Consider the following 26496-nt stretch of genomic DNA (forward strand, 5'->3'; position numbering starts at 1 on the left):
GTGGACCTGGCCGCTCCTCACATTTGGTCCACGCACATTTGGTCCAGGGACCTGTCTGCCTCCTTGCCTGTGAGGGTGGCTTTCTTTCCTTTGCTTTTTGGAATGAATGATGTGGCGACAAGTAGAACTGTATAAGTGTTGTAAATAATTGCCCTTTTATTCGGTCGTATTGCTTTTGTCTTTACTGTTATTTGTTGCATTTTGTCTTGACTGTAATATACGTGCCTTCCGTGTTTCCGTAATAAATGTGCATTGCTTGTTGAACTGTTTCCCGCTTTGCTTCGTCTCCTTCCTTTTATTGAATCTCCATCTTGCATCACGTAAGGGATTGATAGTGGGTTTAAAACGCCCGGTAAATAATTATAATCTGAACCGTCGAGGTTGACGATAACTCCGCTCGGTTATCTCTGTAGCACGGACCGAGCTGCTTAAGCGGTTCGTGTCTTGAGTCGACCTGTGGCGTGGTGCAACTCCTTGGTACGCTACTCGTGCGAGTACTTAGGTAAATCGACCATTCGGCGATCGGACCCTATTTCGTGCGGGTAGAATGCGTACTGCGTTGTGGTGAGGTTAAACCCCCACCTGTGACTGGCTCCGGGTGGTAGTTCCCGGAGGGTCACGACTGAATTGTCCGTTCCGGTGGGCGAGGCAGCCGCTTTTGGCTACACGCGGTCGTTCGCACGCCGGCGGGCGCGAATTCGTAACAATATGTATACATATGTATATGTATATCCTGTACATATCTAAGTAGAATATATATATATATATATATATATATATATATATATATATATACATATATATACATATATATATATATATATCTATGTATATATAAATATATGTATAAATAAACGTATGTATATATATATATATATATATATATATATATATATATATATATATATATATATACACGTATATGTATATGTTTATGTATATATTTATACATGCATATATATTGTTACGAATTCGTGCCCGCTGGCATGCGAGCGGCCACGTAACTCGAATCGCGGCACGTCGCCCACCGGACGGACAATTCTGTCGTGACCCTCTCGGACTAACGCCGGGAACTAGTCACGGGTGGGCCTTTTGGTCTCACCACGATCGTGCCAATCGGCCCCCCGCGTGGGATAGGGTTGTTCGCCAAATTCGACCTACCTAAGTACCCACACGGAGGGTAGACCGGGCGATCGCACCTCGCCGCAGGTCGACTCCGGACACGGGCCACTGAAGCGATCCGTTCCGTACTATCGGGATAACCGAGCGGTGTTATATCGTCGACCTCGACGGTTCCGATTAATTATCGGGCGTATTAAGCCCACTACCAACCCTTTACGTGAAGTGAGATGGAGATTCAATTAAAGAAAAGACGAAGCGAAACGGGAAAACAGTTCAACATGAGGCACATTTATTCCGCGGCACACGGAAAGCACACATATACAATTACAACAATTATGCACCAAAAGCAATTGCAACGAAAGAAACACAACAATGCAGATCTACTACCGACTACGCGAGCACACGGCAACACTTACACAGTTTTACTTTACAGACGGTGCCGCCAACACATATACTCAAAAGCAAAAGAAAAGGGCCACCCTCAAAGACAAGGGGGGCAGACGGGGCCTGTGGGCCGCGAAACCGGGTGGAGCCTACCCGTGTCTGGTGATGAGCCGCAAATGTGGCGGCGGTGCCCCGACTCCGCGCTCCTTCGCGGGTTTCGTCGGCACTGCTTGGAATGGGGTGGGAACGGGGCCCCCTTTTCGCACTATCTCAGCGCAGGGGGGAAAAAGGGGGGAATTGTTGATGCTCTGGGGAAAGAGGATAGCTGGCTTGCTTGGGTCCCGCGACGAGCGACTCCACTGCGACCTCGACCGCGCTCCCGGCTTCCCCTCTCTGCAGCTCCCCGACAGACTCCGAACCCCGACAGACTGACTCTCCTCCAGACCCGTCTTGACTGCTGCTGCCACACTCTGCCGCTGCCACACTTCTCCAACTCGCCTTGACTCTTCTCCAACTCCCTTGACCGAAAAACTCTCTGCCGCTGCCACACTTCTCCAACTCGCCGGAGCCCAAAACTGACTAAATTCGCCCCGCGCTTGGCGCTTTATAGTACAGCAGGCGAACCCATATGCAAATTTCTGGATCAGAACGAGCTCGGGGGTGGAGCCACGCTCGCCCATTGGATGGAGAAAAAGGGGCGTGAATCTCCCCTAATCCTCGAATTTGCATATATCGATTCTACTCCGACGCGCCTGGAGGCGGGGCCAAATCGCCCCGCGTTTGCTGATTGGACGGATCGGAAGTGGGCGTGTATCATTCCTGATCCGACTTCTCCTCGGAAAGGCCGCTTTTTGCACCCGCGGCTCGGCGCGCACCCTGTGGTAGTCCAGGACAGCCTGATGCTCGGTGCCCACAAGCGGTGCGGGAATGGCCGCAGAAGGAGAGGCGAAGTTGGTGGAGGGTCTAAAGTGGCGGTCCCTGGCCATGGCGACGTTTGGAATGGCGGTGATGCGATGTTTGCGGGAGCGAGTTGTGAAGGTAAAGGTCGTGGCTGTTGGCGTTGTTGTTGTTGTGAAGCGGCGTTGCGGTTGGTGGTTGTTGTGTGATGGCGGTTGAGACGTGGTTGGTTCAAAATAAAGATAGAACAGAAAAACGGCTATCTTAAAGGGTCGCAGCCCGAATGAATCACATTTATTCCCTCTAAACAACGGGTTTGGGGCTAACTACACATGTACTTACAGAGATATCTCACCTACGGGACCTGAATGGTGCTTGCGAATTTCCTCAACCGCAACACTATGTATATGTATATATGTATATGTATATATGTGTATGTATATATGTGTATGTATCGGGCAGTCGTTGTTGTGGGGATTTTTAAGAGGGGTTTGTAGTGATTATTGTGAGCATTATAGTGTCGTGGTGAGCATGGTGAGGATCCGAGTTGAGGTGTCAGTTGGTTAATGGCGTGATGTTTGAACAGGTAATGGCGTGAGTACTATGCAATTGAGCTGTGGTGTGCTTTATCTTCCCCACACTCTTGGGAGCATCACTGATCTGACATGCATGCTTACATTGTGGGGTTTGTGTATGAAATAAAGGGAAGTAAAATAAATGAAAGTTTAAAAGGTTGAAGACCTAACTAACAGCCTTAAGCAATACATCTTGTCCAATTTGCCCACTAGACATATGGAAAGGACGAACTAAACGAATTCTAACGAGATAACTGCCTTAGGATCGCGAAAGTTGGGTGTCATTGCCTCGGAGGAGTGACGATTTTACAAAACCGCAACTTTATATACATATATCTATATATTTGCTTACACACTGTAAACAATGACGAACTGCATTTCCCCATTGTCTCGGGTCGCTCATCTGCATTTGATGTTTCAATTATTTGTTTTCACTTTTTTTTCCATATATATATATAAATTTATGGATACTTTCCAACGGTTCTGTGATTTTTATTTGTGTATCGGTTTCGATGTCCATCTGCACGAGGAATTACCGGGCTTTCCCCATTGTCTCGGGTCACTCACCTGCATTTATTATTTATTTTCCCCACATTTATTTATTTTAATTTATTTATATTTTCATTTACAGACACTTTTCAAAGGTTCTGTGATTTCCCCCTGTGTATCGGCTTCAATGTAAATGGGCACGTGAAATCTCATCTTTTTTTGTCACCTGGAAGGTACCGATCTTTCATATTAGTCAGTGAGCGAGTCAGTAAGTCACTGGTTAAAATGAGATTTATATATTAGATATTGCAGTCATGATAAAAAATTGAATAACTCAGTAATAAATGCATGTCGTGTTCATAATTACCAATTTTTAGTTTTTCTTGAGCAAATGTATTTTTTAAATCTTATCTGATACTTTTCGGGATTTTCAAGCTTGTATTTTGTTTTTCCTCATTAAGAACATTGAAACAGATGCAAAGTTAGTAAATAAGAACAGAGTTCAATTTGTTCGACCACTTTATTAGCGTGGAACGACAATAATCAAACAAGTATTGAACAGGTTGAAACACCCACAACATCCCTGGCTCCGGGTCAGGCTGCGCATGCGCACTGGCACAGGGAACCGTCGATATGTAGAATTACCGTAAAGTACAATGTTCTCTATCTCCCTCCGAGTCTTTATTATGTTAATAGATAAAGGCTGAGAAAATATTAAGTTTAATGAATGAACAAAAGTTTATATCGCCCATCGTGTGACTATTCCATGGAGTAGTCCTTGTGCCAGGCAGGCACGCTGGTCGCTCTGGTGGATCGGCGTTGACCTATCGCTGGTGCTGGTGGTGTCACATCGGGCCCCAGTGGGGATGGGGACCTCGGGGTTTCAGGGGCCGATGGTGGCGTCTGAAGGGATCGCGCGCCTCGGTGTGCCTCGTCCTGGTGCTGCTGGCGTGTCTAAAACGGGTGTCGTCTTGCGCCGGGGTGTGCATACTGACGTCAGTGCCGGCGTGGGCCCCGTTGGCGTCGCAGATGTCACGGGGTCGCTGTCGAGGTCAGGCAGCTGCGGTGTTACAACGGGTGCAGGTACAGTGATTCGGGTTGCTAGATCATCATAGATAGACCGGGGTGGCAGCTGGTCATTGCGAACTGGGCTAAACTTGCGCAGGAATTTCCTGTTCCGAAGTGTGACTCTGCCCGAGCCATCGATCTTGATCACGTATTGGTCGTGTTGGCGTACCTCCACGATACTGCCTGTCTTGTCCCATTTTTTGGGTGGAATCCTGTCTGATTCTGTACGCGGACTTGGTCCCCCAACAGCAAGTGGCAGAAGGCGTTTGGTGTGTTCTGCCCAGGTGTCGGCTGTGCGGATATGACGTTTGCGGAGGGCCTCCTGCCTCGCTTTCAGGGGCTCATGCCAGGTGGCGTGCGGGCTGTACTTCCCGGGATAATTGGGATGAAATCGCGTATCGGGCGGCCGAAGACACACATTGCCGGGGAGATCTTCGTGTCAGGGTCAGGCGTGTTACGATATTGTAGTATCGCTCTCCTGCACAGCGTCAGTGTCAAGTTCTCCTGCGGGCTGGTGTTGTCCGTGATAAGTCGTTTCATTGTCTTAACTCCAATCTCCGCGCGACAGTTGCTGTGAGGGAAGGCCACCGATGACAAGCGGTGGTGTACGCCCATCTGTGCAGGAATGACCTGGTCTCGGTGGAGGTGAACTCCGGTCCCCCATCCGACGCGAGCTCTTCTGGTGTCCCGTACGTCACGAAGGCGCGACGTAAGTGGTTTATGAGTCCGGCGGCGCCACCCGTCGACTTTGAGATGATCGGCCAGTTCGAGTATCTGTCCACTGTCACAAGGTAGTGTGCACCCCTGTGTACAAAGAAGTCCGAGCACACTGCCTGAAAGGGGTAAACGACCGGAATAGGTGGAGTTGGTGGCGCTCCAGGCTGTGATGGTGCCATCCGGTGGCAGTGTTCGCAGTTTTTCCGAGTGGCGCTGATGTCGGCCGACATGCCTGGCCAGAATACAGAGGATTCTGCGCGGGCGGTCATCATTGATACGCCCTGGTGGGCAGCGTGTAGGGCGCTCAGCACATCGCCGCGGAGTGAGGGTGGTATGACTACTCGGTCCTTGTATAGGATCACTCCATCTGTCGATGTAATGTTCTCGCGGTACTGGTGATAGTCGCGACTGTCTCTGGCATCTCGATTTTTGAGTCGGGATGCCGTTCATTGTCATTCCCTCCAATATGTGCATATCGCCATCGCTGCTGGTGGCTTCCCTGACGCGATCCCATGTTACTGATCGCAATGATTAGAGGCCCGCGGCACACCATGCCAGGTTGGTCCTCGACGTCGTCGTCATACTCCGGCTCAGTTTGGCGTAGGAGGGACAGGACGTCGGTGTGCGTGCTTGGTTGGAGGTGGGTCGCTATGGTGGCATTGTCATCTGGAAGGTTCATGAGTGGAGGTCGCGTGGTGCCAACTGGCCTGCGCGACATGGCATCTGCCGCCTTGTTCTTCATTCCCGGGATATGTATGATGCGGAAGCGATAACGCAGGGTCTTCTCCTTGAGGTTCCTGAGGCGGGGGTTGGGTATGTCGTCAAGTGCTCTGTCCGAAAGGAGTTTCAGCAGTGGTTTGTGGTCTACCGCAACGATCAGGTTCTCGCAGCCCAGTACGAAGTAGCGCGCTTTGTCCAAGGCGTCCGCGACTGCGAGAGCCTCGCCCTCTATGGGCGCGCGCATCTGGATTCTGCCGCGTGTGTAAATCTGCTGCCGACCAGGGTTATTTTCCATCCATCAGTGCAGCAGAATGGTCTAACTGGCACGCATCGGCAGTGCTTTTGAAGCAACCAGAATCCGATTCCCTCCTTCGACCAGTCCGTGGCGATGCATGTTGGCTTAGTTTTGTCAAATATGCGGACACCGTGTTCGATTTCTTGTACGATCACGTCTTTCGACTCGCGGAATATGTCCTCTAACTCCATGGACCACTGGAAGCGTTCTCCACTTTTCAGGAGCTCCGGAATGGCTGCATTCGTTCGCCATACTAAAGGCGTATGCCACCTGGTTGACAAGCCCGAACCACGATCTGACGTCGGTGATGTTACGCGGTTGTGGGAAATCGTGGATTGCTTCCAGGTAGCGGCTGCACGGTCGCACGCCGGTCATGGTGATGGTGAAGCCCGCGAAGTCCACCGTGGGTGCGCTGAAGACAAACTTCTCCGGGTTGAGGATGATTCCATTCCGGCCGCATATATCCAGCCATTGGACCGCCTGGAAGTAGCTCCCCTCAATCGTGTCTGACCATAGGAGCGTGTCATCTACGCACTTGGTCTTGTTACCAATGTCCGCGACGATCTCATCGTATCGTCGTGAGTAACCGTCCCCCGATGCCATATACCCTTGTGGGGCAGATAGGTACCGGTAGCGCCCCCATGGAGTGATGAAGGTCGTCTTGTGGCGGTCGTCCTCGTGTAGGCGGACGCTATGGCGGGTAACCGTTCCATGCGTCGAATACCTGTCTTGCGCTTCCCGCAGGTACGCGTCTCGCCTGGTGGAACGGGGATTGGGTGTGGTGGGTCTCGCGGAACGCATGCTTGTTCAAGGCCTGAAAGTCGACGGTGCGTCGCGGCTTGCCATTCTTTTTCGCGCAAATTACCATGCGGTGACACCATGTCACCGGCGTGCCGACGGGTACTTCCTCCAACACGCCGAGCCGAACGTCCTGGTCGAGGCCTGCTTTTACCTCATCTTGCCAATGTATGGCCACGGAGATGGGAGTGTGATGGGCAACCGGTGTCGCGTTCTCACTGAGCATAAGACGTAGTGGCGGGCCGGTCATTCTCGGTAGTGGCTGGTGTGGGCACGTGTTGAATGTGCTCTGAGCATACATCCTGAGTAAATGTGACTGTAGTGCCTCTCTGTTGGCCTCGGTCGCTGGCATGGGGAGTGCGGTCGGCTTGGTCGGGCGGTCCGCGCGTCGCGGGCAGTCGCACAATTCCGAGGTCGTCAGATTCACCTCTCCGAGTGTCGGGAATCTGTCCGAGATCATTCCCAGGTCCATGCAGGCCGCGCGGGAGAGGAATATGCGGTCTGAAGAGTCCGTCACATACGCGATTTGGCGCGTCTCCAATCTCCGAGCGTCGCCACTGTTACCGGCGAATCTGACTACCACGGCTCCGAGGATACGAATTCCTCTGTTGTTTGCGGCCTTCATGGTCATGGATACAGGTATGAGGTCCTCGGTACTCAGGCCCATTTGTTGGACGACTTTAATGCCGATCAGGCAGCTCTGGCACCCCGTGTCTGCCATAGCGGGTAGGGTTACCGCGCGGGTGTGTTTCAGGAGGTTAAAACCCAGCGCTTTGTAATCCTCGCGCTTGTTGGTGAGAGTGAGGTTGACGTATGGCTGCGGGTCGGATATGCGTTTCATCCACTTATCGCACATATCATCGTACAGGTGGTGAGCGAGGGGAAGCGCACGCATTTCGTCCTCTGTGCTGGCCATGGTGACTGTGCATAGCTCGACGAAGGCTGCCGTCTGCTCGTCGTATATCCCGTCGGTCTCCTTAGATAGGGGTCTTGCCGATCGGCCGCCCAGGCACGCCTTGTCGAGGTGATTCTGGCGGTCACACTTCCGGCACTTTTTACCGTATCCGGGGCACTCGGCGCGTCTGGCGCGCCATTGAGGCGTTTTGCCGTGGCCCACCTCGCCGCAGTAGATGCATACTCCTTCGGGCTTGGCCTTCCGTTTTTCCGGCCTGGCTCCTACTCTGGCGTGGACGTCCTGTCGCTTTCCCCGCCGATACGAACTACTGATCGCGTCCGTGCTCTGAGTGTCAAGCAGGCGCGATGCCGAGCGTTTTCCAGACTCTTTGGCCTCGATATACTCTATCATGTCCTTTAATGGCATGTCCTGGTTCTTCTCACCGAGTAGGTCAAGTTGTATTGCTTGGTCCGCGATGCCACGGGCAACCACGTTGCGCAATATCTCTTCCGTGAAGTCGTTGACCTGATCGCACCCCGCCTTGGTGCACTTCATTTCATACTTGCACGTGTCCGCCTGTCCCTTGATGCGGGCGTGGAACGACCGGACGGGCTCCTCGTGTCCCTGCCGCATGTTAGACAGAGCCACTCGAGCTACCATCGTGTTCTCCGTCCGGACGGCGAGCGCCCTTCATGGCGGCGAGGACGTCTTCTTCATCGCTGCCCACGAGGCCCTACCCGCCGCGCGAGTGAGGTCCTTTCTCAGCTCCTCCTCACAGCACTCCAGTAGCTGCGCGACTATGTCGGGTCCGACAAGCTTAGTACCTGTTTTGTATTCGCCCCAGCGGGTTATGAAGTACGACCAGGCCTCGCCCGTTCCGGCCAGTGCTATGGAGGGACGCTTGAGTTTCTCCATCTTGGCATTCGAGCTCGCCGCCCTGGGGGCGGCGACGTGCACAGTGGCGTGTATACTCAACATGGCGGCCACCACTGCCGCCTCTGCGTGTGTAGCCATATAGTCACAACCCTCGATCGGGCACTCTGCTTCCACCGGCGCCATAGGAACAGTTATTCTGGAGTAAACGTTCTATGTTCGGTGATGCACACGTGTGTACAGTGTCCTGGGGGCGAAGATTGGGTACAGGACCCGAGAAATCCAAACTCACTGTCGACGTTCTCGTGGTCCGTTTTCACCCAGTCGCGTCCTCCTCAGCACCGACGATCTTTACTCGACTGCATCAAGTTGTTTGATTATAAATAAGAACAGAGTTCAATTTGTTCGACCACTTTATTAGCGTGGAACGACAATAATCAAACAAGTATTGAACAGGTTGAAACACCCACAACATCCCTGGCTCCGGGTCAGGCTGCGCATGCGCACTGGCACAGGGAACCGTCGATATGTAGAATTACCGTAAAGTACAATGTTCTCTAGTTAGTAAAAACACTGAAAAATTACAAGGAAGTTATTGAAGTAGTACTGAAAGGAAACATTCAGCTCGACTGGTACCGATCGACTCGATTCAGTATTTTTAATATTACGTTTATTATTGTTATTTTGCCAAAGAGAGAGAGAAATAGACGGAAAAGAGGAAAATGCAGTTAAAAAGACGTAATTGGACATCATTGTCTTTGGCATCGTGTGAAAAAATGAAATAAAACAGGAACAATAAAGTTAAAGCCAAATGGTGTCATTTGACTTCCGGTTTCAGCTTCACTTCCTGGTCCATGTTTCCTTAAGTGAAACCGATAAGTAAACGATGTTTCTCGTAAGTTTTTTTTTTAAACTCTTGTGCCGGTTTAATTCCCAATAACCGCTTCCTGTGTGGGGGAGTGATATTTGTGAAAGAACAGAGAGCGCAAGTTAAGGTTCCGTTGTTGTCTGGTGATATGAAAAACATTTAATATGAATAGGTGCCTCTGTCTCATGTGCGTACCGTCGAAACCTCATACTATTTTCTTCTTTTTATTATTTTAACGGCCATTAGTAACCCAACGTTTCTTGTGGGGTCGGCCGGGGGAAGATTGATCCGAGTCTTCACCAACCGGCTGGCTAGGCCAGGCCGGTGTGTGTGTGTGTGTGTGTGTGTGTGTGTGTGTGTGTGTGTGTGTGTGTGTGTGTGTGTGTGTGTGTGTGTGTGTGTGTGTGTGTGTGTGTGTGTGTGTGTGTGTGTGTGTGTGTGTGTGTGTGTGTGTGTGTAATGTATGTATGTGTATATATATATAGCCTGTCGCAGCTAAGTGGGAGCCACCCTGTTCCAATGCTTGTATTTAAATAACAGTAAATAAACACAAATATGAGTAAACTCGCCTTCTTGAAACCCTCAGAGTCAGAGCATTGAAAAATCTATAAAAAAATGTATACTTTAATGACCGTCAGATGTCAGGATCCTAAGATTCATGTACGTTAAATGCTATCGGCTGAAAAAGCAGTCATATTTCCAGTTTCATTTTTAGATTTTTCAGATGTTGTTTAATTTACCTGATATTCGTCATTGGAACTTGGTTTTGAAAAGTCTATTTCAACAGAAAGAGTGAACTTTCCTTTCCAGAACATGTTGCAGTTTGGAAATCGATCAAAAATTGGTTGAGTGGCATGTGATAGAGTGAAATTTATCCTAGTTTCACTTTGAATGCCTATTCAGGGATGAAAAAAATATAAGTGCCTGTGTGTGCTATTCTGTGAAGTGTGCTGAAAGTGGCTGAGATGAGGCTCATTTTACCAACAACTAGAACGGGCACTCAGTAGAGCGCATACCTTCGCCAATGCTACATTTTGCCCCCCCCCCCCCAGAAACCATTGATTGTGAGGGTATTTAATCTCATATGTGTTATGATGGCTTAAAAACATTGAATATCTTGTGTCATATCAGATATCACAAGATTGGGCATTGAATTCACAACATTTTGGCATTGGTTGCATGCAAATTGGATAAAAATCGACCGCACTATGGCAAAATGATGATTTTGACCTTTTCATGACCTTGACCTTTGTACTCTTAATTTTGTAATTGGTATTAGAGTGTGGGGAACAGAACAGTCAACATTTTGGTGTTGGTTTCATGCAAATCGGATAAGAATTGACCGTGTTATGACTAAAACCACACATTTTGCAATGTCGTGACCCCCCCCTGACCTTTGACTCACAACCGCTTATAAGGGTTATTCGGTCATTGTGTCATGTCACATATCACAAGATGGGGCATTGAATTCTGAACATTTTGGCATTAGTTGCATGCAAATTGGATACAAATTGACCGCGCTATGGAAAAAGACGATTTTGATCTTTTCATGACCTTGACCTTGACCTTTGACCCGATCGCTCCCAAAATCTAATCAAATGGTCCTAGGATAATAACCAATTATCCCACCAAATTTGCTGCGATTCAGTTCAAATCTTTTGGAATTATGTGAATAACAAACAAACACACATATTCACAAATAAATAAATAAATACACAGTGATCAAAACATAACCTTCGCAACAAAGTTTGCGAAGGTAATAATCATATTATCTAATTTTACAAACATTATAGACATATTTTGATTAAATACCACTCACTGACCACGCGTTTCAAAATTTCAAATTTGTCCGCCATTACACGACAATCAATATTATACACAATACAATTTTACCTGAATCATTGAATTTGAAATATCTTACCCCAAATGATACATTTCTGTCATGACCTTCTTTGCAGGAAAAATACAGGTTTGCCTCAATCTTGCTCAACAGTTAAAGGGAGATTTTTTTTGTTGTCCGCCATTACACGACGATTATGGAATTCTGAAATATTGAGGTGAGTGTTTTAAGTATTTGGACATTAAAATAGATGAATCAAACTGACTTCACAAGTCTATGAGCAATAATGCTCAAATATTTGTCTGACAACCATTTGGAGGGAAGAAAATTAAATTTTTTATTCATGTCCATCGAGAAATATGAAAATTTGCCAAAATTTTATACTATCGTGTCGTGACATCCTGGCCTAACAAGTGGAATGGATTGTCATAGTAAGTGTCCATGATATTTAAATGTTTATCAGTCTGGTTCCTTTCCTGATAGTGGGGCAACTGAGCATAACAATTGTGCATTTTGTGAGGAAAGCACAAAATTTGGCACACTAGTAGCATAAAATATTATGAACAGATTTGGATATTGGGCCATCTAAAATTCAGCCGCTGATTGCTGTGGCAGCCATTTTCCACTGCCATCAAAAATTTGAGATGGCCCAATATCCAAATCTGTTCATAACATGATAGGCAACTAGTACTAGTGTGCTAAATTTGGTGCTTTCCTCACAAAATGCACAATTGTTATGCTATATTTAGCTAAGTTGCCCCACTATGAGTTGTGTTTGTCTGAATTGATAAACTGTTTTTTGCCTTGTGTTCCATATATGCTCCAGTTTATGGAATAGTTAATGATTTGATAATTTCATGAAGTTCATTTTTGATAATTTTTGGAACGAAGTGGCTCCCACTTTGCTGCGACAGGCCATATATGTGTGTGTGTATATATATATGTATATATATGACCCTTATTGTCGGTAATTCTGTCTGTTTGTTTGGATGTTTGTTAATTTGTCATCAGCATAATAGGTAGTAAACGTGGGTGGATTTTGACCAAACTCGGGTGGTAGGTACATCTTCTGACCTAGTGCTTTGGAAATTGTGATGGTTGCTAGGGACGCTTTGGTTCCCCAGCAACAACCGAAAACTCTTCAAAATCGGTACCGTTCACGCAAAATCAATTCCGAAAGCCATTATCCCACGTAGGGTTATGAAATTTGGCACGAATGATCTACAGGTGATGCTTTATCAAATGTATTCCGATTTTTGTGATATATATGGAATACTTTACCCGCAGCGCCCCCTACAATTAGGGTATGCGCGAAAATTGAAGCCCCCCTTAGCGACCAGGTGATTGCATCGATACGAATGAAACTTTCCAGGTTCATGGTACTCAATGAGTACTACAACTTTGCCTCAGGACATATTAACCGATTTTGCTTAGGTCAGGGGTCAAAGGTCAATTAGTGCAAAAATCGATAATATGCAAGAGCTGGAGGTGTCATTGCGCCCAATGCTACTCCTCGGCTTATGGTCGGATGGTCATGAAAATTCACACGAATCGTCTGGAATACATTGTGCACAAATGATCGAGCCGGATTTTTGATTTAGATCTTTGTTCACCCACAGCACCCCCTCGAACTTTGGGGATTTCCGATTTCAAACCGCATTTTCGGTACTTTTCATTCAAATGGATACCGAGTAGTTATCAGTAGATGGAACTGGATGAGATTTCATATGCATAATCTTAAGGTGATTCCCTATCTGCTATATGACATCCATTTTGCTCTATATCTTATCGTTTCCATGCTCTGCGACCCATCACCGCCTACGTGTGTGTGTGTGTGTGTGTGTGTGTGTGTGTGTGTGTGTGTGTGTGTGTGTGTGTGTGTGTGTGTGTGTGTGTGTGTGTGTGTGTGTGTGTGTGTGTGTGTGTGTGTGTATATGTATATATATATATATATATATGTGCATGGCTCACAAAGTGGGTACACTACTGTTACACAAAGAGCAAAAAAAGGAAGTTTAGGGAAACATGAAATGTAACCCATTATGTTAATCTGCATGTATTCAAATAGCTAAATCTAAATTTTTAGACCTGCAGCACGTCCGGTTTTAAAGTTACCACTGAATATATACAACACTGTAAATACACGTTCGAATTTTGAGCTTGGCGTCAGCGTTATGTACATAATCAAATGAAAAAAGCAACGTAAATATTATATTTTGGGATAAGAAACAGATAATTTTTACTCTGACAGGAAAAAGAAAAAAAAAACAACACATTTTGAGAGAGTCCGATGTTATAAATTCCGAAGAAAACACAGACGAGTTCAGTAGCAAAGAAAGCCACACTTGTAAGTGAAAAATAATGTTAAAATCGAATCTATTTCTTTCGAACTTTTGAAAATAATCACTTTAAACATGAAGAGAAAAACATAATTCTTACCTCTCGGATCCTCACGAAGCACCAAAAAAATTATAGCGTTGGTTAAAATGAAGAATTATCAGACAAATGCGAGTCACCTCATTGGGCTCGGCGTCCTCATGCTGGATTCGTACATTACGGCTCTCACAAAGACACGGACACGAAGACAAACGCTGCGCTCGACGGCGAATGGAAATGTGCTGACACGCTTGCGAATGCCTATTATATCCATCAATCGGGGAAGTTTGCAAGACAGCAAGATTTTCTAATGCAAGCATTATTTGCGTCCGACGAGAGATCATGATTCGTACATAACGGGACTGACACGAAAATCAAGACGGGATTCCAGTAATCCCCCGTTTATCGCGGGGTTTACGTTCCAAACCCCCCCCCCCCCCGCGATAAGTGAAAATCCGCAAAGTAGCGACCATATGTTTATTTTATTATTATTATTATATATATATATATATATATATATATTTTAAAGCTTTATGACCCTCCCCACACTCTTATTAACCTTCGCCACACTCTTATTAACCTTTCCCATACTCTTATAAACACTTCCTATACTCTTAAACGCTTTTTTACACTCTTAAACATACGTAATTTTAACAACATATACAATTCTAATGGGTACTCGCCATTGAAGATACTACAACTTGCGTGATGAAGATGATGATGAATTAGCTGTGCAGTACTGATGACGATGACGATGATAAATGTACTGCACAGCCAGAAAGAGCATTACAGCTCTTCTGAAGGCGCCACTGCATCAGGCGCTTCGTCAGGTGGTGTAGTATCTTCACCCTCTTTTGGAATTCCAGTTTCCGCTGATGGTGTAGGCGTAACTTGTCTCTTCTTGCGAGTGAGAAACATGGTTATGGGGAGTTGCTGGTATGGTTTCTTCTATTGTGCAAGAAGGTTTTTTTATCAACCGTCATGCCCCCCTCGATGGTATTTGCAAACTGCAACAAATGAAGCATGTGGGGTCCCATTCTTGAGCCACTCGCTGAAGGTGGACTGCGCAAGTGGAAGCGGCCGCATCTGCGTTTTCCATGCGCATGACTCTTTGTCTACTCTTCTACTGTACTCTATGTACCACATTTTATTTCTTGTAATATGTTTAAATTTTTTTTTTTTTTTAGGCTAGAAAATGCTTATTTTACCATAAAAATACATTTATACCGCAAAATCCTGTGATATTGCGAAAAATCCGATATAAAATTAGATATGTAAGAGTTAAAAATCCACGATACAGTGAGACCGCGAAAGATGAACTGCGATATGGCGAGGGATGACTGTACTTGCGGTCCAAATTTTATTTTCTGATTACAATTTTGATCTGTATTTTTCTGCCGTGAGACTCGTATGTCTAAGAAATTAAGGGAGATTTGGAATAAAAATCATAAGAAACGTAATCAACACTGGACTCCTTATTTTTCTCGATGCAGTGGACATGAAGTGTTATGTACACACCATTATTTCATCAGATAGGGTAGATGCCAGAAAACCTGAATAGGAAGACAGAACATCATCAAAACATAAAAGACACACCAAAGTTCACGTTCTGAGTCACCACGATCAAAATAACTGTCACAGAAGAAATGTACAGTAAAATAAAAATTTTACCAATGAAACTAACATTTCTAAGGTTAAAATACCCATATTCTGTTGCTTTAATTCATATTTAATAAAATAGGGAAATGGAGAGTATGATATTGCCGGTTTCTACAGGTTCCCCAAGATGTCCACTTTCATTTCTGACCATTGATGGTTTGTCTAAATACCTCATAATAGTTTTATGTGGAATTTCCCACAAACATACCACAGCATACCCACTTTGTGAGCCATGCACATATATATATATATATATATATATATATATATATATATATGTATATATATATATATATACATACATACATACATACATACATACATACATACATACACACATACATACATATATGAGGTGCGTTCAAAAAGTATCCAACCTTAATTTTTCGTGCGTAAACAAATGAAGCTAGGGAGGGGTGGTTTGGTGCACGTATGGAGCGATCCTAATCCGTATGCGTGAATATTTCCTGCCTGCAGAAGCTGTCAGTCGCCGACAGACTGCCGATGAGTGAGGAAGTGTAAGTGAGCGCCGTCGGATTTTCGTTTTTGACAAAATGACGGAAAAACTTGAACAACGCTACTGCATCAAATTTTGTGTAAAGCTTGGCGATTCCCAAGTGGAAACGATCCACAAGATTCAACAGGCCTTCGGGAACGAAGCAATGGGCACCACACAGATAAAAGAGTGGTACAACCACTTCAAGGATGGTCGCACATCAGTGGAAAGTGAAGCACATTCTGGTAGGCCCTCAACATCCTGAAATGAGATCATTGACCAAGTGAGGACCCTGTTGATGCAGGATCGTCGAATCGCGATCAGAGAACTTGCAGACGAGGCAGGCGTCAGCATTGGATCCGTTCATTCCATTGTGACTGAGGATTTGGGCTTGAGGAGAATCTTAGCGAAGTTCGTGCCAAAGCTGCTAACGATCGAGCAGAAGCAACTCCGTTTGGAGATCGCACAGGACATGCTGGAGACTGTGAACAGCGATCCCAACTTCTTCAACACAGTGATCACTGGCGATGAGACCACAGTGATCCACCATTTTGTCAAAAACGAAAATCCGACGGTGCTCACTTCCACTTCCTCATTAATCGGCGGTCTGTCGGTGACTGACAGCTTCTGCAGGTGGGAAAATATTCATGCATACGTGCACCAAACCACACCTTCCTAGCTTCATTTATTTACGCACGAAAAATTCAGGTTGGATACTTTTTGAACACACCTCGTGTATGTGTATATATGTGTATATATATATATATATATATATATATATATATATATATATATATATATACATACATATGTATATAGTGTTATGGAAATGGCCCTTATTGGACTACTAAATATAGGATTAGCTCAGTTCCCCTATTAAATGCATGTATAGCTAGGTTGTGTGGTAAAAGGGACGTTATATGTGTGTCGGGAGGTGTAAGAGACTGTTTTGATGTTCGTACAGTGGTGGTGAAACACGAACTCCCTCGTATTCCTACCCCATCCCGGGATAGGCGCCTCCCAGTCGGCTGAGGGGGTGTGGCCTAGAGAGAGGGTGTGGCTAGAGGGAGGAAGTGACACGAAGGGGGAGGAGTTTGTCGGTTTCGCCGAGAGAGGCGGGCTCGTGTCTCAAAGCGAGCAAACGAGAGAGGAAACGAAGGCTTCGTAAAAAGAGTGCTCGTGTCTCGAAGCGAGCAAACGAGAGAAGAAACGAAGGCTTCGTGAAAAGGTTCGGTGTGTGGAAACAGTCGCTCTCGAGGCGCGACATGTTTTGGAAGCGAGCGAACGAAGGAGGGTCAGTGTGGAATCTGCCGGTACAAAAACGGCAGTCGGCTTTGAGAGGCTGCCTGCACGTGGAGTCGACGATTGACTCGTATGGGGAGGTGATCGACAGGTTCGGCCGGCGTCTGGCCACGGAGCCTCTGACGGTCCTTAGACACCTCACGGCTGGACACTTTGTCGATCCGCCTGCGGAGCTCGGCACCTCGATTTGGGCCTTGTCTGGTGAACGGGCCAGGCCTGGATTTGTATGCTGAACCCTGGAGAGAGATCAGCTGAGGCCTATCGTCGACCTTACACGGGTCAGAGCGCGCGGAGACCATGTGAGGTGCGAAGGGAGCAAGAGTACGATGCCTCCATTTCGCCACGCGGCGCGTTCGAGCAGAAGCTCGAATCCGTGGACATCCGCCTGTTGCGAGCGACATTCGTGCTTTTGACACTGTCCTCTCGTCCATGAAATCTCACCAAGTACTCTGTCTTGTCTTGCATGCATGCTGTCTGTCTGTCTTTGTCCGCACGTGTTGTATAAGGCATATTTCGGTAGAGACCCCCTCAAAACCTGTAGACCGTGGTTCCCTAGTTAAGAACGGGTTGAGGATTGTTAATAAAACCGTTGTCATGAATTTTGCTTGTGTTGTGATCTCCGATGTTCCCCAATAAATCTGGTTAATTCGTATGAAGTTGCCGCTATGGATTAATTTGTGTCGCATCGAGGAACGATCCGTTCGATTGGCATATAAAACCAAAATGGTTACAGACTGGCAGAAAATGCTCGGCATCTGACACAACCAGTCTGTAACCAGGGGTTCTATTTCCCCAATTGGCAAGGTACAAGGATTACGTTGGTATCGCGATTGAAGGCGCGTGACCCGAGGCCTGTGCTGAGCCAGCCGGCGTTTTAGATCCTGGAGACGGCCGGAGTTGGTTGAGAATCCCTCCGTCGCTGAATCGTTAACAATATATCTATATATATATATATATATATATATATATATATATATATATATATATATATATATATATATATATATATATATATATATATATATATATATATATATATATATATATATATATAGTGTATATTGGGTTGTCGATCACGTCGAAAAAAAAAAAATTATTTGGAGATCTGTTCTACCCGTATTATCAGTATTTAAAATGGCGATTTCAGTTAATACAATGGCGATTTCGATGAAACTTGGTTGGTAGGTTCCATACCATGACCTAGTTGTGTGCAAATGAGAACTGTTGCTATTGACTCATCCGTTGCCTAGCAACGGGACTTTGAAATTTTTGATAAATCATAAAAAATTCATTTTTTCAAAAATCGGGCCACGACCGACTGGGCAGTACATTCTTTTTTTTTTTTTTTTATTTTTTTTTTTTTTTGTATACCTTGGTCGAGGCTCGTATGAGAGCTAACACACAACTCACAGCAAGGAGGCATGAGACAAGAGGGGCGGGAGTGGAAGGGACAAAACATTGGGGAACAGACACAGGTGAACTGTGGAAGGATGGGGAAGGATGGGGATGGGACGGGGAACATGGCGAGGGGAAGATGGACATTAAAGGGACTTTCAGGAAGGAAAGCAGGAGAATTGAAGGAAGTGGGCTTGGGTGGATTATCGGGGGTAGAAAAGATCGAGGATTTGGATGGGGGAAGATAAGAGGTGGTGGTGAACAGCTGTTTTGAAAGCCTGGAGGGAAGAATGGGAAAGAATAGAGTGAGGAAGTTTATTCCAAAGGCGGGAGAAAAGAGGAATGAAAGAGTGAAGATGAGCAGTGATTCGTGATTTTGGTAGTTTTACCAGAAGGGGGTTGTTGGCGGACCTTGAGCGACCTGTGGAAATGTGGTTGGGACAAATCACAGAGAGAGCAGGGGGCAAGGCTGGAGAGGAGTCGGTAGAAGACAGAAAGACCACCGACCAACCTGCGGTGATTGAGTGAGAGGCCCAAAGACTCAGCTTCATTGCGGGAGATGCCAATGATCTTAAAAGCCCTGGTTTCGACAGCGTGAAGTCGAGAAAGGTGGGAGGCAGGAGCACCAGCCCAGAGGGGAGAGCAGTACTCCATCAGGCTACGGACAAAAGCTTTGTAAGTGGTCAGGAGCTCAAGAGGGCCGAGGAAGGACTTTGCACGAGGGAGGATTCCCGGTCGGCGACTGGCTTTTGAGGCAAGGTTGGAAATGTGACTTTCCCAGGAAAGGTCATGGCAGATAGTGAGACCCAGAAGCTTGAAAGAAAAGACTTCTTCCAGAGGATTGTTGAGAAAGTGGATGGCGGGGTTTTGTAAACGGTCCTTTCGAAGAGACATAGTGAGAGTGTGAGATTTGTCTGGATTGAAAGACATGTTCCACGTGTTGGACCAGTTTGAGATTTTATCCAGATCTGCAGTGAGCGAAGAAGCTGCTGCTTGCCGGTCTGAGGGATGACAGATGGTACGGCAGAGGGTGGAGTCATCGGCAAAGAGAAATAGAGGATTTTCCAGAGAGTCCGAGAGATCATTGATGAAAACCAGAAAAAGAACAGGGCCCAGAACGCTACCTTGAGGAACTCCAGCCTGCACAGGAAGAGGGGATGAAAGAACTCCATTTAGGGCCACACGTTGACTGCGACAGGAGAGGAAGTCTGCGAGCCATGAGTGGAGATGGCCTTGAATACCATGGGAAGAGAGTTTGGTGAGTAGGGCAGGGTGCCAGACTGTGTCAAAAGCACGTGATATGTCCAGGGATACGGCTCGGATTTCCTGTCTGGCATTGAGGACCTCCATCCATTGATGGGAGAGCAGTAGCAGCATATCTAGGGTAGAGTGACCTGGTCTGAAACCAAATTGATGATTGGAAATCAAGCCATTGGAGAAGAGGAAGGATTTCATGTCTGAAGCGATGATGGATTCCATAACCTTGCTGATGATTGGGAGAAGGCTGATTGGTCTATAGTTACAGGGATCTGTTTTTGCACCTTTATGCAGGGTAGTGATGTTAGCAGATTTCCAAGCAGATGGCAGATGACCTTGGGAAAATGAGAGGGTGAATAGAACAGAGAGAGGGTGAGCAAGAGCAGAAGAGCAGGCTTTGAGGACACGTGGGCTGATGCCGTCTGAAGAATCTGACTCGAGGTTTGAAAGCAAGCTCTCCACCTTGTCAGGAGAAAAGGATACAGAGTCCAGGGACAGTTGGGTGCGACTGGGTAAAGTGGGTAGAGATAGTGATGGGTTTGGGACACAAGATTTAGCTGCAAACACCGAGTTTAGACATTCAGCTTTATCACAGGTGGAATCAGCAGTGCGGCCATTTGAGGTAAGGGAGGGGATGGAGGGGGAACATACACCAGAAACAGATTTGATTAAACGCCACCAGGATTTTGAGGAGGGAGAGAGGTTTGAGAGTTCAGACTTGAGATGAGAAAGATGTTGTTTTCTGGCTCTCCTGAGGGTAGCTACACACTTGTTCCGAGCTTTGTGGAAAGAACTGAGATCGCCCTCAGTTGGGTTTGCTTTCCATGAGGCAAAGGCAAGTTGTTTCAGGACAACTGCCTCGCCACAAGCTTCAGTAAACCAAGGGCGGGAGGAAGGGTAAGACAACTGAACACGAGAGGGGATAAATCTGTGCATGAGGGAGAGCAAGTTTCTTTGAAAGAATTCCCAGGATGAGTTGATGTTTGAGAAAGTAGTAATAGGAGACCAGTCTGTAAGTTTGATGGCTGCTCGGAGACCCTGCCAGTCGGCTTGAGTGAAATGCCAGACTCGACGGCGGTGAGGTGGTTCTCTGATAACAGCCAGAGAGATGTCCACTTTAACAAGGACGTGGTCAGAAGAACCAATTGGAGCGAAGGAAGAGCAGCAGATATTGTCAGGGAAATTTGTCAAAATCAGATCCAGAAGAGATGGAGGTGTTCAGCCATATTGTCATTCAGCCATATTGTCAAAAATTTCCAGCCAGATCCTATGAAAACTGTCGGAGAAGATAGACTTTGAATGAACCCTGGTCGAAAACAATAAAAAAACGAAGTTCGTTATATCTCAGAGACTATGAGTCAGACGTGCATGAAACTGGTATGGTAGGTTCATGGTATGTCCTAGTTATGTGAGAAAGAACCGTTGCTATGGACCCCTCCGTTGCCTAGCAATGGCCGAAAAACCTCTAAATGTGGGGGTATTTTAAGGAAAAAACAATCTACAGCATTAACCCTTGAAGCAAGAATCATGAATTTTCATGTGCTTCATCCTCAGGTCATTCCCCATCGAACAGGCCCATCGCGTCAGGTTCTATTGGGTAGTCGACTCCCCATGTCCGCCTATCGGCTTGTATTTGTATATATATATATATATATATATATATATATATATATATATATATATATATATATATATATATATATATATATATATATATATATATATATATATATACAGTATGTATATATTGTTACGGCTGTGGAAATTTGCAATACACCAGAAAGGTCCTCAGGTTAGATATATCGATAAGTTCATGTGTAGTTAGTCCACACCCGTTGTTTAGAGGGAATATGTGTGATTCATCCGGGCTGCGACGCTTTGAGTATGCCATTTTTCTTTATCTATCATTATTTTGGACCAATCACCCCCCAACAACCAAACCACCACAGCAAACCCCCCCACCACCTTCGCCTTTCTCCTTCCACAACCACACCACCTGTCAACACCGAACGTCGTGCTGTCCAGGGCCCGTTCGGTAATTGTTGCCGAACGCGTCGAGCGCAAGTACAAATGGATGCCTTCACGGGAGAGGAAATCGGATCAGGGGAGGTTCACACCCCTTTTTCCTCCATCCAATGGGTGAGCTTCGGGCGGTGTGGCCCCGCCCCAAGCGCGATGCATGTGGATTCCTTTTCGGAGGAAATTCGGATCAAGAGAGGCTCACGCCCCCTTTTTGCCCGACCAATGGCTGAACATCGGGTGGCGTGGCCCCGCCTCCAAGTGCGTTTTGATCCGCGAATTTACATACACGCTCCTCCCCCGGTCTATAAAGACTCGAGCACAAGGTGACTCGCTGAATAAGTGCTTGTACATTGCTTTATTCGGTTGTGGCTCTGCGTTGCTTTCATTGCTTTGACTGTTATATGTGCATTCTTACTGTATGGCTGTGAATACGTGTGTGTGTGTGTGTGTGTGTGTGTGTGTGTGTGTGTGTGTGTGTGTGTGTGTGTGTGTGTGTGTGTGTGTGTGTGTGTGTGTGTGTGTGTGTGAAATAAAAGTGCTTGTTAAATTGTGACCTGTTTCGTTGCGTCCTTTCCTTCATTTGAAAGTGCCATCTTGCATCATGGACGGGATTGGTAGTGGGTTTAGACACCCCGCAAGTAATCTGAACCGTCGAGGTTGGCGATAACTCCGCTCGGTTATCACCTTAGCACGGAATGAGCCGCTTAAGCGGTTCGTGTCCGGAGCCGACCTACAGCGTTTTACAACTCCTCGGTTCGCTACCCGCGCGGGTACTTAGGTATATCGACATTCGGCGATTCACTCTATTTCGCGCGGGTAGAATGCGGACTGGGTTGTGGTGAGGTTAAACCCCCACCCGTGACTGGCTCCTGGCGGTAGTTCCAGGAGGGTCACGACTGAATTGTCCGTCCAGTAGGCAACGCGGTTGCGATTGGAGTAACGCGGCCAACGCATGCCGGGCGGGCCGAAATTCGTAACAATATATATTATATTGTTGTGGTTACCAGATTCGCAAACCACCATTCAGGTCCCTTAGGAGAGGTATCTCGGTAAGTACATGTGTAGTTAGGCCCAAACCCGTTGTCTAGTGGGAATACATGTCATTTATGCGTGCTGCGACTCTTCAGGATAGCCGTTTTTCTTTTACTATCTTTATTTTGGACCAACCGCCATGATTACCACCACAACCACAACATCAACCACAACGCCGCTTCACCACAACCGCCACGACCTTCACGTCACACCTCGCAACCGTAGCATCGCCACCGTTCTTGCCCCGCTGTGGGTACCGGTGTTGGATTCGTGCAGAGCGCGCGTCGAACAGCGTGTACAAAATCACGGATTTTGTGCTTCAAAAACGGATCAAAAACGACACACGCCCACTTTTTGCCGTCCAATCGGTGAGCGAGGGGCGATTTGGCCCCGCCTCCAGAACGATCGATATATGCAAATTTGTGGATCAAAAAGCCTTCACGCCCACTTTTTCTCGGGCCAATGGGGAGCGAGGTGAAAGGTCAAAGGGAGGGGGTCAAAGGCGAAGCTACGGGGGGATAAAAGGACGGTGTTCGTCAGTCAGAGCAGTGTGGAAGTCTGGAGCCCGAAGCCTGCAGTAGCTGGAGAAGCTGAAGAGAGTCCAGAGGCGGAGAGGCGGCAACGGCGAAGGCAGACGAGGGGGTGCTCGCGACGGTGCCGGGAGCTGCACGCCCGAGGAAGGCCGGCAGCGCGACCTGGCCGAGGTGGAGACGCTCGTCGCACATAATAAAGATCCTCTATACCCCGAGCATCAGCAACCCCCTCCTGTTTCCCCCCGCGCTGAGATAGTGCGACCAAGGGGGCCCCCTTTCCCACCCCCTGCCAGACACTGTCCGCGAGGCCCGCGGAGTGAGGCGCCATCGCCGCTCCGCGTCTCATCACCAGACGGGTAGGCGCGACCCGGTCTCGGCCTCAGGCCCGCCTCATTCTTGGGGGTATTCTTTCCTTGGTTTTGGGTATGTGTTGTCGGCGCCGTCTGTGAAGTAGAATTGTATTGTTGCCGTGTGCTCGGTAGTCGGTATTAGCTCTGCATTGTTTTCGCTTTTATATTTGCTTTTTGTGTAAATGGAATTGTGTTTTTTCTGTGTGCATTTGGTGGAATTGTATTTGTGTGCTTCCCGTGTGTCGCGAATAAATGTGCTTTATTATTGAACTGTTCTCCCGCTTCGCTTCGTCTTTTCCTCCATTGAATCCCCATCTTGCTTCACGTAAAGGGTTGGTAGTGGGCTGAATACGCCCGATAATTAATCGAACCGTCGAGGTCGACGATAACACCGCTCGGTTATTCTGATAGTACGGAACGGGTCGCTTAAGTGGCCCGTGTCCAAAGTCGACCTGCGGCGAGGTGCGATCGCCCGGTCTACCCTCCGCGTGGGTACTTAGGTAGGTCGAATTCGGCGAGCGACCCTATCCCACGCGGGGGCTGATTGGCTCGATCGCGGTGAGACCGAAAGGTCTACCCGTGACTGGTTCCCGGCGTTAGTCCGAGAGGGTCACGACTGGATTGTCCGTCCGGTGGGCGACGTGCCGCGATTCGAGTTACGTGGCCGTCAGCACGCCGGCGGACGCGGAATCCGCAACACTGGTGTCAGGAGTGGGATACAAATTCATCGCCCTCCTCGCGGCACTGGTATCAGGTCGTGCGATACAAATTCATCGCCCTCCTCTCGGCACTGGTATCGGAGAACAGGAAAACGGGCTCTCCTGTCTCCGGCTAAATTCACGGGAATCGGTCCAGGGGTGAGAGAAGCGACCCCCGATTCCCTCCAAATTACGAGCGAGTTAAATTAACCCTTCACGAGAAGCAAGATGGCGTCTCAAGGCGAGCGGGAGCCGGGGGTATTAGAAATGGATGTAGAATGTGTAGAGTCCATGGTCCAGGATGGAATCCCCGAGCAGGAAATGTTGATTGTGCAGGAACATGAACTCCCCCAACTGAGCCCAGAGCCCCAAATGGGTGCGGAAGCGGCCGCGGTGTATGACACCTCCCCTTCCCCCCTCCACCAAAACCCTTCCCCGATCCCTGCCAAAACGGCTCACCCAAGCGCACCCGACATGGCCCAGCTATGCGCCATGCTGGCGGCAATGACAGCGAGAATGGATGCGAATACACAAAAAATGGATGCGAATACACAACAAATAAACGAAAAGATGGATACAAATACAAACGAAATGAACAAGCAAATAAACGGAATGGAAGCAAACATGAAGGAAGAAATGAAAGAGTTCCGGGGTGAGACGCAGAACATGGGCCGATGCCTGCAGGCGGGCATGAAGGCCGTGAGCAGGGAACTTAAAATGGCGACTCCACGTGTCGGAACGAACGAGCTGGAAGGGGGTGCAACGGCTGACAGGCCCGCGGTGGAGGCGGGTAAGGAAAAAGTAATTCGGGAGACAAGAGACGAGGTGAAAGTAATTGCGAGGGAGAGAAAAGAACAATTAATACGGAAAACAAGGATGAGGTACGCGGAGATCGTGAAAGAGCAAGGAGTGAAAAACGGAAGGACGGGAGCGACTTAAAGAGAAAGCAAGGTTGACCTACATAAAGATAAGGGAAAGACGCCAGAAAGAAGCAGAGACCAATAAACACGATGAAGACGGGGTAAGTGACGCGCACACACACACGGAGGTAGTGGAGGACAATGGGGGTGAGCTCGCGGAGCGTGTCGGGACCCAGTGCGAGCACCTGGATGGCCTCCTCCAGGAACGAGGGGAGGGAGTATGCCCCCTTGAGGTGAGTCACGACCAGGTGAGTTCGGTCGTGCTTTGCGAGGTTAAGGGGACGAATGCTGTGGACGGGTGCACGGAGAGCTTGGGGGGTGTAGAGGCCCCGGAGACCCTTGTGGGGACACAAATCCCCAGGGTGGTTGTCCCTGTGTGTGTGGTGCAAGGTGAGTGCGGCACCGTGTGTGGAAGCGACCCCGTGTGTGAGTGGTGTGGTGGCGATGGTGCCAGAGTGCGTGCTTCCCAGCACGCCGGGTGTGGATGGGGCACCGTGTGTGAGTGAGGCCGTGTGTGTGAGTGAAACGGCCAGTATGAGTGAGGCACCACGTGTGAGTGGTGTGGTGGCGATGGTGCCAGAGTACGTGCTTCCCAGCACGCCATGTGTGGATGAGGCACCGTGTGTGGAAGAGGCTGTGTGTGTGGATGAAACGGCCAGTGTGAGTGAGGAACCGCGGGTGAGTGCCCCCGCGTGTGTGAGTGAGGCACGGAGTGTGGATGAGGCACCGCGGGTGAGTGCCCCCGCGTGTGTAAGTAGTATGGTTTGTGTGAGTAGTGAGGCACGCGTGAGTGAACGGCCGAGTGCAAGGGAGACCGTGTGTGTGAGAGAGCGGTATGTGAGGGAGATGTCGGTTGGCATGCGGGAGCACGCAGCCGCGTCTCCCGGTGTGAATGTAATGGAATGGAGTGTGAGC

At 47.8% G+C, this 26496-nt stretch overlaps 1 protein-coding gene across 4 annotated transcripts in view; it reads left to right on the forward strand.

The window, feature by feature from the left end:
- The first annotated feature begins 3608 nt into the window (after positions 1 to 3608).
- MUL1 (mitochondrial E3 ubiquitin protein ligase 1) overlaps positions 3609 to 26496 on the forward strand; it is a 52293-nt gene continuing 29405 nt past the window's right edge. Inside the window, exons 1-2 of one of the 4 annotated variants that reach the window (XM_085859734.1) lie at positions 3609 to 3700; positions 11660 to 11758. The gene's annotated coding sequence lies outside the window, so the exon portion shown is untranslated. Of the gene's footprint in view, positions 3701 to 9607; positions 9729 to 9869; positions 9889 to 11659; positions 11759 to 26496 lie in introns of those variants that run through there. The other 3 variants (XM_085859732.1, XM_085859733.1, XM_085859736.1) reach the window with 3 other exon arrangements.

Source organism: Eptatretus burgeri, chromosome 16, assembly GCF_056783735.1.
Source record: "Eptatretus burgeri isolate ZD-2024b chromosome 16, Ebu_testis_v1, whole genome shotgun sequence".
NCBI classification, from domain to species: domain Eukaryota; kingdom Metazoa; phylum Chordata; class Myxini; order Myxiniformes; family Myxinidae; genus Eptatretus; species Eptatretus burgeri.